The sequence below is a fragment of the Hypanus sabinus genome, unplaced genomic scaffold (genome assembly GCF_030144855.1).
Source record: "Hypanus sabinus isolate sHypSab1 unplaced genomic scaffold, sHypSab1.hap1 scaffold_107, whole genome shotgun sequence".
In the NCBI taxonomy this organism is placed as follows: domain Eukaryota; kingdom Metazoa; phylum Chordata; class Chondrichthyes; order Myliobatiformes; family Dasyatidae; genus Hypanus; species Hypanus sabinus.
Genome location: NW_026779125.1, coordinates 944,865 through 956,908, shown reverse-complemented (window position 1 = coordinate 956,908; position 12,044 = coordinate 944,865). Strand labels below are relative to the sequence as shown.

Sequence of the window (12,044 nt, the reverse complement as noted above, 5' to 3'; positions counted from 1 at the left end):
AAGAAAAGATTTTCTATAGTTTTACTGACCAACTTAATTGTATTTTGTAAATATACACAAATTTAGAATTTGATGGCTGCAACACACACAACAAAAGTTGGGACAGAGTTAAAATAAGATTGAAAAGTGCACAGAATATTCAAGTAACACCGGTTTGGAAGACTCCACATGAAACAGGCTAATTGGTAGCAGGTGAGGTATCATGACTGTGTATAAAAGTAGCGTCCATCAAAGGCTCAGTCTTTGCAAGCAAGGATGGGTCGTGGCTCACCCCTTTGTGCCAAAATTCATGAGAGAATTTAGGTCTTTCAATATCTACAGTACATAATATTGTGAAAAGATTCAGAGAATTCAGAGACATCTCAGTGCGTGAAGGGCAAGGTCGGAAACCACTGTTGAATGCACGTGATCTTCAAGCCCTCAGGCGGCACTGCCTAAGAAACAGTCATGCTATTGTGACAATTGTAGCCATCTGGCCTTGGGAGTACTTCGGAAAACCATTGTCACTTAATGCAGTCTGTCGCTCCATCCAGAAATTCAACTTGAAACTGTATTACTCAAGGAGGAAGCCATACATCAACTCTATGCAGAAACGCCAGCAAGTTCTCTGGGCCTGAGCTCATCTCAGATGGACTGAAAGACTGTGGAACTGTGGTCAGATGAGTCCACATTTCAGCTAGTTTTAAGAAAAAAACGGGCATTGAGTTCTCCATGCCAAAGGTGAAAACGACCATTCTGATTGTTATCAGTGAAAGGTACAAAAGCCAGCATCTGTGATGGTAAGGGGGTGCATCAGTGCCCACGGCATGGGTGAGTTTCATGTATGTGAAGGTAACACTGACTCTGAGGCATATAATAGGATTTTAGAGAGACATATGTTGCCATCAGGGCGACGTCTTTTCCCGGGACGTCCATGCTTATTTCAGCAGGACAATGCCAGACCACATTCCGCACGGGCTACAACAGCTTGGCTTTGCAGACACAGAGTGCGTGTGCTTAACTGGCCTGCTGCCAGTCCAGATCTATCTCCTGTTGAAAACATATGGCGCATCTTGAAGAGGAGAATCAGACAACGGAGACCACGGACTGTTGAGCAGCTGAAGTCTTACATCAAGCAAGAATGGACAAAATTTCCAATTGCAAATCTACTACAATTAGTATCCTCAGTTCCAAAACGATTCAAAAATGTTATTAAAAGGAAAGGGTAATGTAACACAATGGTAATCATGCCTCTGTCCCAACTTTTGTTGAGTGTGTTTGTGTTGCAGCCATCAAATTCTACATTTGTGTATTTACAAACTACAATTAAGTTGTTCAGTAAAACTATTGCAAATCTTTTCTTTGTACTTTTGTCAGTAAAATAAGGGTAAATGTGAATTAACATATCACAGATTTCTGTTTTTATTGCATTTTGGAAAATATCCCAACTTTTCTGGAAATGGTGTTTGTATAATTTCCTTGTTTATGCTTAGAGCCTTTTTTAGGTGTATGTGAGCTCGATTTCAACATTTAAGAGGTTTGTAATAGGTACCTGGATGGCAGGGGTATGGGACTGGGCAGTTTAAATGGTTCAACACAAACTCGATGGCCCATAGGGCCTGTTTCTGTTTTGTATTTTTCTACGACTGTGACAGGATCCTGAGATAATTCTAATATGTACTCTATGAACTTGTAACAGCTGTGTGGACCAACCATTCATCTCAGCAGGAATTTTTTATATGGCTTTAAAACGGTGGCACTTTAAGTTAATAATACATAAAAGAATTCCCAGCAGCACGTCAAGAAAGACTATTTGCGTTTCAGATACTGTGGGGCCAGGCACCCGTGCTGCTCAGCAGGAATAGGGAATACAAGCATTGGAGAGAGTCAAACTGAGCCAAGGCACAAATTCGAGATGGCAGAAATGCCCCATTCTTATAGAGACAGGAAGAGCATCAGAGAATTGATGGTCATTCCAGATACCAGCACTGTGCACAGTCAGGAGATGATTTCTCTGTCCAACTTGGGTGTAACATCACTGTAACAGTGTGATACGAGATCAAACCTCGGCAACTCAAGTAATTTCATCTCAGATGTTGTCCTAAACCAATTGATGGATTATGTAAATCTTTTTACAGGTTAAAAACGAGAAGGAATTTGTCTCCACGAATCTCAGATACGGCACGGCAATTTTGCTGTCTCTGTCTGGATATTTAAGAAGTGGAGCAAGGGATTCAATCGACCATTCTTCCTGCTCAGACTGTGGGAATGGTTTCACTCGGTTATCTCAGTTGAAGGTACATCAGCAAGTTCCCACTGGGCAGGGCTATTCATCTGTTCTGTGTGTGAGAAAGGATTCTGTCGGGCATCCCACCTGCGGACAGACCAGTCCGATCTCACTGGGCCGAGGCTGGTCATCTGCTGAATTTCAGGGAAGGGATTCTCTCGGTCATCTGACCAAATGGCACACCAGCAAGTTCATACCGGGAAGCGGCCATTCACCTGCTCAGACTGTGGGAAGGGATTCACACAGTCATCCACACTACAGATTCATCAGCGAGTTCACACTGGGGAGAAGCCATTCACCTGCTCAGAATGTGGGAAGGGATTCAGTCAATCATCCAACCTACAGAGTCACCGGCGAGTTCACACAGGGGAGAAGCCATTCACCTGCTCAGACTGTGGGAAGGGATTCACACTGTCGTCCCACCTACAGAGACACCATCGAGTTCACACTGGGGAGAAGCCGTTCACTTGCTCGGTCTGTGGGAAGAGATTCAGTGAGTCATCTGACCTACTGGTACATCAGCGAGTTCACTCTGGGGAGAGGCCATTCACCTGCTCAGTCTGTGGGAAGGGATTCACTCAGTCATCCAACCTACTGGTACATCAGCGAGTTCACACTGGGGAGAAGCCGTTCACCTGCTCAGTCTGTGGGAAAGGATTCACACTGTCATCCCACCTACAGAGACATCTGCGAAGTCACACTGGAGAGAAGCCATTCACCTGCTCAGAATGTGGGAAGGGATTTACACTGTCATCCCACCTACAGAGACACCAGCGAGTTCACACTGTGGAGAAGCCATTTACCTGCTCAGAATGTGGGAAAGGATTCACTCATTCATCCATACTGCAGATTCATCAGCGAGTTCACACTGGGGAGAGGCCGTTCACCTGCTCAGACTGCGGGATGAGATTCACTTGCTCATCTAAACTGAAGGTACATCAGAGCGTTCACACTGGGGAGAAGCCGTACACCTGCTTAGACTGTGGGAAGGGATTCACTCAATCATCCAACCTACAGAATCATCAGCGAGTTCACACTGGGTAGAAGCCGTTCACGTGCTCAGTCTGTGGGAAAGGATTCACTTGCTCAACAAAACTGAAGGTACATCAGAGAGTTCACACTGTGGAGAAGCCGTTCACGTGCTCAGTCTGTGGAAAAGGATTCACCCAGTCATCCAAACTACAGAATCATCAGCGAGTTCACACTGGGTAGAAGCCGTTCACGTGCTCAGTCTGTGGGAAAGGATTCACTCAGTCATCCCAATTACTGGCGCACCAGTCAGTTCACAATGGAGAGTGGCTGTTGTTATGAATCCCTGGGTTTTGTTTGCTGTGGACTGTCATTTTAAGAGAGAGACAGATTAAGAAGGTGAATCAGTCTGACTTGCAGCTTGTTTACATTGCTCACAACTTGTTTAGTTTTAACTGAGGACACAGACACTCAGAGTCAGACGGAGACGAAGGAGGAAAAATGAAAGGATCGAAACCAGGGAACTAGAGGCCAAGGGTCAATCTTTGGAACTTTCCTATGCCCACAAGGGTGGGTTAGTTATCGATTCATCGTACATCGAACGTGTGGTGGTCACCTCGTTTGATCCATAGGAGTGGATCTGATTTGGGGTATCATGTGAAGACCACTGATGTGTTAACCCTTGCCTGGGTGTGGTGACGATACCCCTTGTGACAATTTGCTTTTGGTGATAATTCGTATTTGGATTTGGAATGACGATGGATAAAATCTACATCGATTATTCTCTCGCTTTACCACCATGGAACCTGTGGAATTCGACATAATTGCCTTCTCTTGACATTTACCCCGGATTACAAATATCTCATCACCTATTCCGTGGATGAACTGAGCTTTCATACTTTACTATCTCAAGACTCCAAGCCTTGTTTCCCCCGTGCTCAGTAGTTTGGGAGTTATATTTACACACATTTATTCACATAACACTGTTAACTTCTGTTTATCTTGTTTAAGTTACAATATTATAAGTAGTTATTAATAAAGATAGTGGTTTTAACATCAAAACCAGACTCCAGGTGTAGTCTATTGCTGCTGGTTTGTTTCTAAAGCGTTACGGTTCATAACAAAATTGCATCCTGCGTCCGGGATATGAACAAACTTGGGGAAATATTGATCGATTAATTATCGAGTTGATTGGGGTGATCCCTTTTGATTTATTTGTGTGTGGAAATCAGCAGCAATGGATATTTATATAATTCTGGAAGCACCAACCCCTGAGGTATTAGGAAAAGCTAAAAAGAATGAATTGCTGACGATTGAACCTCAATGAGGTAAGGGGGTGTGAAGGAGCAGGGTAAGCATAAAACTGGGAGAGCAGGTAAAGGTGAAAAAAATAGGGGTTTTATTACCCAAAATGTTTATAAACTCAACAGAACTGTTCTAGAGTCGTAACTTGAATCAGCTAAACAGAACAAAACTGGGTTACAACAATGCAGCGAAATGCTCCTCAGACCTAGAGACACCACTCAGCTCCTGGCTGTGGGCTTATATTGGATGCTGGCCATTCAATAGTAAATTGCATGGGACAGAAAACATTCCTCTCCTTTAAAAGATATGCCATAAATGACGTAGCTCCAGAGAACACCCCTCTGGCTGTAGCAGAATCCAATTATCCAGCCCCATCTACATAGGCTGGTGTCATGCAGCCCCTGAGTCGTTTCCCAGGTTATCAGGGGGACGGACGGCTACAGGACACTTTAATAGGCCCGGTTGATGGTGCGGCTGCGAATTGCAGACGCCACAGGGGACTATGAGAAAGCCAGAAATTCAGAGGAAAATAGTTGAGCACTATATATCTATGAAGGTATTTGATAAGGAAGTGTTAAAGAGGTTTCCTGTGAGTAAAGAGGAGATCCAGTTACAACTAGAACAATTGTGGACTGATGTACTTAGATTAGAGGCTGAAGAAAAAGAGACAGAGGGGGTTTGATGCTAGAGAGGTAGACAAACAGAGGGAGGAAGCAGATAAAAAGGTGTTTTGAAGCTGAGGAAGCAGACAAACAGAGGGAAGAAGGAAAAAGACAGAGGCATGTTCTGACAGATAAGTTAAGGCTCAAGAAAGAAGTTGCTGTCTCAAAGGAGTTGGTTGTACCATTTATTGCCAGCCAGGAAGTTAAATTGGTCCCTCCATTTGATGAAACTGACATAGGTAAATACTTCCAGCCTTTTGAGAAAGTGGCTGGAAGTCAAAAGAGGCCGAAAGGAAGCTGGACTCTTTAGTTACAAAGTATAATTTTTCTGCCCTATCAATTGAAAATGCAGCTGATTATGTCATTGTGAAACAGGCTGTGCTCAAAGCTTATGTGTTGGTTCCAGAAGCTTACAAATGCTTGGAAATTGGAGGAAATCTATGAAACAGACTTACATGGAATTTGCTTCTGAGAAGTTTGTGTGTTTTGACCGCTGGTGCACATATAAAAATATAAATGATGATTTTTACAGATAGAAAGAGTTGGTTTTAATTGAAGAATTGAAAAGGTGCGTCTATGATGACATAAAGAGATATTTAGATGAAAATGATGCTGCCACTTTGCAGGAGTCTGCTAGATTAGCAGATGTTTGCTTTAACTCATAAGGTTAAGTTTACCCCGAATAAGAGCTTCCAAGAGTAGCAGGGATCACCAGGGTAAACCAGAAATTAAAGCTGGGACTAGTGACAAGAGTAAGGATGAAGGGAAACAGTTGAAGGTGAAATATTCTGGTCTTGCTTGTTACTATTGTAAGAAAGCTGGTCATGTGATGGCTAATTGTTCTGTCCTGAAGAAGAAAATGAAAAAGGAGTCAGTCCCAAATGCCCGTGGTCAGTATGTTGAAGCACCTATAAACCCACAGGGTTCTGAATATTCTGCTGAGGCTCAGTTAAGGACTGAGAGGTCTGACTGAGTTAAGAAGGTGTTCGATCATTTTATGTCAGATGGGTTTGTATTAGTAAATGAAGAATCAACCCCAGTACCAGTGAAAATTCTTCGAGATACTGGGGCTTCTCAGTCACTTATATTAGACAGTGTTCTAAAGTTTGGTGATGAGTCTAACACTGGTGAGGTAAATCTTATTCAAGGCTTTGGGGGCGGTGTGGTTTCTGTGCCGTTGCACAAGGTAACTTTATAATCAGGATTGGTTTCAGGACCTGCAGAGATAGGATTGTGCTCCAGTTTACCGATGGAAGATGTTACTTTGCTGTTAGGGAATGACCTGGCAGATGGTAAAGTTGTTCCTGCAGTGCAGTTCACTACTAAGCCAACCACTGATGACCCACAGATGGATTTTAACATTTATCCTTCCTGCGCAGGAACTCAAAGTATGGCTAAAAAGTCTGCCAATGCAGAGTTCTGTGCAGCATGATTCTGATACCCATGATAGCCAAAATCGGGATTCAGGTTATGATGACTCGTCAGGGACTTTTCTGCCTTCATTGTTTCATCAGGATTCAGGTCGTAAGTCTGATGAGAAAGACTTATCCCTGTCTAGGAAGGAGATTATAGCAGAACAGAACCGAGACCCTGAGTTTGAAGCTTTAAAAGAAACAGCTCTCTCAGATGATGAGATTAAGAAAGTGCCAGTAGGGTATACATCCAGATTCCCAGAGGCAATAGCTCTCAGAAATATTAAAGCTAAAACTGTGGCAAAGGCTGTTACCAAGTTTTTTACTTTATCTGGTTTGCCTAAAGAAATCCAGTCTGATCAAGGAAGTAATTTTACATCTGGATTATTCCAGCAGGTAGTTTATGAACTGGGAACTAAACAAATTACATCAACTGCATGCCATCTGGAATCACAAGGGGCTTTGGAAAGATTTCATTCTGCCCTCAAAACACTGATTAAGACATACCATGATGAAAATGGAAAAGACTGGGATGAAGGAATGTATTTGGTTTTGTTCGCAGTAAGAGTTGGTACAGGATTAACTGGGCTTTAGTCCATTTGAATTTGTATTTGGTCGCAGAGTGAGGGGACCTTTGACCTTGTTAAAGGAACGGTGGATTGATGGGGATGTACATGTTAACCTGTTAGACTATGTTTTAAAGTTCAAAAATACACTGCACGAAGCCTGTATTCTGGAAAGACAAAACTGAAGGATTTCTCAAAACAAAATGAAGTGTTGGTTTGATAAGCGGGCTTGCGAAAGAAAATACCAGGTGGGGGATAATGTGCTTACCTTATCTTCAATGTTGATGAATCCACTACAGGTGAAATTCAATGAACCATTTCAAATAGTCTCTCAACTTATTGATGTGAATTATGTTATTAAAACACCTGATCAACGTAAACTAACACAGGTGGTACATATAAATATAATCAAACCTTATTTTGAGAAGCAGGCATCATCTGTGAGTGTTGTTGTCAAAACGTATGAATCTGGTAACCCTGAGAATGAAACAATTGACTCGTCTGAGAATTTTCACAAGCCAAACATGGTCCCAGTTAGACTAATGAACTTGGTTGTTCCAGAAAACATTGATAACAAGTTGACTGATCTGCAGCCAAAGCAACAACAACAGCTGACGGAATTAATTCTGAAGTTGAAAGATTTTTTTCCCGATGTTCCCAAACAACCACAGTCGCAGTACACGGCATAGATAATGGTCAAGCTAAACCGATTAAACAACACCCATATTGCATGAACATGAAAAGTGTAAATAGGCTGAGCAAGGAATTGAATATATGCAGAAAAATGGTATTATTAGTCCTTCAGCATCAGATTGGAGCTCACCCTGCATTATAGTGCCCAAACCTGATGGCAGTGCTAGATTTTGCACTGATTATAGGAAGGTAAATGCAGTAACAAAAACAGATGCCTATCCTATCCCAAGGATAGATGATTGCATCGATAAGGTTGGAATAGCTAATTTCTTACAAAGATTGATCTGTTGAAAGGGTATTGGTGTGTTCCATTGATGGACAGAGGTAGAGAAATTTCTGCATTTGTGGCACCATCTGGGTTGTATGAATACAATGTTTTACCTTTTGGAAAGAAAAATGCTCCAGGAACATTCCAGAGAATGAATGATTCTGTAATTCGAGGATTAGATCACACAGATGCTTATATTGATGACATAGTTACAGGGAGTGACACTTGGTATCCCTGCAGTGGAGAAGCTGTTTGACAGGTTTTCCCAGGCCAGCCTTACAGTTAACTTAGCTAAGAGTGAATATGGCCATGCCACTGTGACCTGTCTTCGCTATGTTGTAGCTCAAGGCAAGTTGGCTCCTGTTCGGGCAAAAGACCAGGCAATTTCTCAAGTTCCTATTCTGACTGCTAAGAAGGCTCTTAGAAGGTTTCTGGGAATGGATGGATATTATCGTAAGTTCTGGAAGAACTTTGCTGCTCTCGCTCTTCCTCTGACTAATCTCCTGAAGAAGGGTTGAAAAGTTTGTTTGGACCGAGCCTTGTCAGGAGGTATTTGATCGATTGAAAGTTATTTTTTGAGATTAGGCCAATCAATGTAGTGCTGTCAGCAAATTTAATCAGCAAATTGGAGCTGTGGGTGGCAACACAAGTCATGGGTGCACAGAGAGTAAAGGAGAGGGCCAAAGAGACAACCCTGTGGGTTATGCGTCCTGAGGGTCAGGGAGACAGAGGAGATGGAGCCCACTCTTACCACCTGCCGGCGATCTGACAGGAAGTCCAGGATCCAGCTACACAAGGCAGGGTGAAGGCCGAGGTCTCTGAGCTCCTTGTCAATACTTCACGCCTTCGTATGGCTACTGCTCTGCCCATGACTGCAAGGAACTGCAGAGAACTTTGGAGAGCAGAAAAGATCAGAGAAACAAGCCTCCCCTCCATGGACTCTTCCTACACTTCCCCTGCCTCGGAAAAGCAGGCCATGTACTCAAAGACCCTCACAACCTGGACATTTTTGCTGTAAACCCGCTCCCACATTGACGGAGAGATACAAAAGCCTTAAAGTGCGTAACACCAAGCTGAAGGATGGCTTCCTGTCTGCAGTTATGCCAAATGAATGATAAATGTAACTCAGCGTGACCCTGCACCATATGTCTATCTGCACTGCACTTTCTCTGCAGCCATAATGCTTCGTTACAGTTATTTTTTTGTTGTATATCAGCTCAATGTACCGTCGTAATGTATCGATCTGTGTGGATGGTACATCAGGCAAGATTTTCACTGTAGCTCAGTACGTGATGATGATAAACAGATTTCCCCATTTTAATTCTGTGGAAATATTAGACAGACTGAGCTTCTGCTCTGGAACCTCAGAAGGAAACTGAACTGTTGTCATTTCTGTGGAAAGCAAATATATGGAAAATGCTTCAATCTCACATTACAATCTGCAGTAACAGGGATCAGGTGACCGGTGGTGGGTCTCCCATATCAATATCAGAATCAGGTTTAATAGCACCGGCATATAGATAGATAGATAGATACTTTATTCATCCCCAAGGGGAATTTCAACCCATGAAATATAACTCATGAAAGGGGAAATGTGCCATGAAATTTATTGTCTCTGTGGTAGCAGTAGAACCTAATTCTTAACAAAAGATTTTAACAATTGTGATTTAAAATAAGAATATATATATAGTTCAAAAATAGAAAAAATAAAAATCTAATAAACTTTTAATTCTGTGGAACTATTTGACTGACTGGGTTGTTGCTTTGGAAATTCTGAAGTGAAGCTGAATTAAACTTTACACATTTCTGAGAAGCTCAGATAAATACAAATGGCTAAATTCTCACATAAATGGGTCAGACACCCAGAAACGTTGGCAGCACTTCAGCACGTCGAAACTGTGTATGAAACATGCAGAAAATATTGCAGGGAAAAAAAACACTGTCCACCCACAACGAGAGGATGTGACAGATCCGGATCTCACTGACTTGACTGAACGGGTAAAAGATGAAGCTGCACGTACACGTAGAGCTGTGACTCGCAGATGCTGCAGATCTGCAGAAAAACGTGAACAGGAACCGGTGGAGGGACTCCCTCCTGAACCGGTGACTCTGCTCCTCGCCGCTCACACGCTGCCCGACCCATACGCCGCATTACCCACATTATTCCATATTTATACCAGATACATGTCTACTTTTCCACACCATATCTACCCCGATCCCTTTCCCTCCACCCCCAGGTCACAGAGTCACGGGCTCGATTCCATCCCCTTTTTCAGAGACTGGGGTCCCTGGTTCAACCGGTAATGATGTTGTGCATTTCAATGTGTTCAGATCTCAGTCCTCGATTCTCTAAATGACACTTAGAGTTATCACATTTGATCTTTCTTCAAGTTATGACCCCACCACTCCAGAGATCAGTTAGGTGTATCTTCATTGCACTCTCTGTAACAAATACTCTCTAACCTTTTTGTTCATCCTCTATGGAATTAATTTAAACTTTCTGCAGCCCTGTGTTGCCCCAACTACTGACGTCCCACCCTTGTCACTATTTCCACCTTCCACCTCCCCCCCACCTGGATCCACCTCTCACTCCCCAGCTCTTGCCCCATCCCCAGCCCTCACCTCTTTTCTCTGACTATTTCCCGTCCACTCTCAGTCCAGAGGGAGGGTCTCGGCCCGAAATGTTGACGGTCCATTTCCCTCCACAGATGCTGTCCGACCCATTGAGTTCCTCCGGCAGTTTGTTCTTTGGTGTGTATAACCCGTATTAGTATGGGGAGCGGGATTTTACACCATATTGCAGGGTTAGTTTGTTGACGTTCTTTGTTACGTCAGCAATATTTCAATGTTATTTTCAGTTCGGTGCATTGTTTTACCATACCGAGCTGCAGAAATCTTTTCAGCATTTTGTCCAACTTTGCCAAATCATTCCTGATTCCCACATCACTCTCTGCGACTGGGAGCCTTTCCCCATCACCAGGTCTGAGGAAAAGCAGGGAATCCTCTGTCACGGTTTCCTTCTCTGTGAGTTCTGTGATTTCCTGTAAACATGGAAGGTGTTGAGTGATGGACTGAGTGAAAGGGAATGGAGAAGACATTATCTGCTCAGTGATGAGACGTCTCAGTGACTTTGATCACAGGAACAGTCACTGGGCAGCCTCTACACCCATTCTGTAAATTACTGGGTTCGGTAATTAGCAGCAAAGCACATGACTGTGGAAATAACAACCTGCATACACTTCCCATCCATGTCCTTACCCAAATTTCTCTTTAGTGTCTAACTAGAACCCACATCCACCACTTCCACTGGCAGCTCATTCCACACTCTCACCAACCTCTGAGTGAAGAATCCCCCTTCAGATTCCCCAAAAATATTTCACCTTTCACCCTGAAATATCGTGTGACAGTGGGAAAGTGTGTATTGAACCGGAGGAAATAGCAGAGGTAATTAATGAATACTTTACTTCAGTATTCACTATGGAAAAGGATCTTGGCGATTGTCGTGATGACTTGCAGCAGACTGAAAAGCTTGAGCATGTAGATATTAAGAAAGAGAATGTGCTGCAGCTTTTGGAAAGCATCAAGTTGGATAAGTCGCTATGGATATGACCATTTGGAGAGGTATAATATGATTAGTAATAGTCAGCATGACTTTGTGACGGACAGGTCGTGCCTTACGAGCCCGATTGAATTTTTTGATGATGTGACTAAACACATCGATGAAGAAAGAGCAGTAGATGCAGTGTATATGGATTTCAGCAAGGCATTTGATAAGTTAACCCATGGAAGGCTTATTGAGAAAGTAAGGAGGCATGGGATCCAAGGAGACATTGTTTTGTGGATCCAGCACTGGCTTGCCCACTGAAGACAAAGAGTGGTTGCAGATGGGTCATATTCTGCATG

At 43.0% G+C, this 12,044-nt stretch overlaps 1 pseudogene; it reads left to right on the top strand.

Moving 5' to 3' along the window:
* The window catches only part of LOC132386227 (zinc finger protein 721-like), a 61,004-nt pseudogene that overhangs the window by 28,952 nt on the left and 20,008 nt on the right, over positions 1-12,044 (top strand).